The 906-nt window shown below is 49.1% G+C and overlaps 1 non-coding gene across 1 annotated transcript; it reads right to left on the reverse strand.

The window, feature by feature from the left end:
• Nucleotides 1-390: 390 nt before the first annotated feature.
• LOC122490694 lies at nt 391-453 on the reverse strand. Its single transcript, XR_006299227.1, has one exon. It is a non-coding gene; the product is annotated as a U7 small nuclear RNA (small nuclear RNA).
• Between the last annotated feature and the right edge of the window lie 453 nt (nt 454-906).

Raw genomic sequence — 906 nt, forward strand, 5'->3', positions numbered from 1 at the left:
CCACCACTGCCAAGGTCAGAGCTCTGTGAGGGCAGGGCACACTCTGCTGCTACAAGTGCTAGAACTGCCCTGACCGAGTAGGCACCCAGGAGCTTCTGGAAGCTCCATCAGAAGCAGGAAACAAAAAATGGCTTCTTTTCTCTTTCGTTCAAACCCCATCAGTCTCCCGCGGATAACTGGGATGGTCTACCCTTTGGTTACCAGGCACTCCCCTCATCACTCTATGGACAGGGACAGCATCACGCATCTGCCCAACGGCATGCAACTATTCCAGCTAAGACGAAGACACCCTCACCCTCTTCCTAAGAAGGGAAAGTGCAAAATCCTATCCGCTACCATAGCCACCTCTGGGAGATACAACTTCTTTTTTTGGGGGGGGGGTGGGGGGTGGGGGGTCTCCCGGTAAAGACCGGAAAACCTGCTAGACAAATTCTAAAAGAGCTGTTAACACTAACACGGGGAGATACTACTTCTGCTTCCAGTTCAGCCACAGTCTTGACTTATTATATTCTATAATCGAAAGACTGAATTGTAAAGTTAACAGCCACCAACGAAAATGACAGACCTGGAGCCTGATGGACCAAAACAGAAGAAAGGAAGGATGCCAACAAGCGCCAACATTTTCTATATAAAATAGAAGGAAGGAGGGAAGAAATCGGTTTTATACGTTTAGGGGTTGTGGGTTGAATTGCGTCGCCCCCAAAGCTGTGTTCGGGTCCTAGCCTCCAGGCCCTGTGAATGTGAGCCAACTTGGGAACGAGGTCTTTGAAGACGTAGTCTTTGAAGACGTAATCAAGTTAAGATGAGGTGGTTCTGCGTGAGCATTGGTTCCCACCATCAAGGAAGGCTTTTCTGAGAAAGCGATGTTCAAGCTGAAATCTGCGGGATGCAGAGGGTTTCCAGCTA

The sequence above is a fragment of the Prionailurus bengalensis genome, chromosome B2 (genome assembly GCF_016509475.1).
Source record: "Prionailurus bengalensis isolate Pbe53 chromosome B2, Fcat_Pben_1.1_paternal_pri, whole genome shotgun sequence".
Lineage (NCBI taxonomy): Eukaryota > Metazoa > Chordata > Mammalia > Carnivora > Felidae > Prionailurus > Prionailurus bengalensis.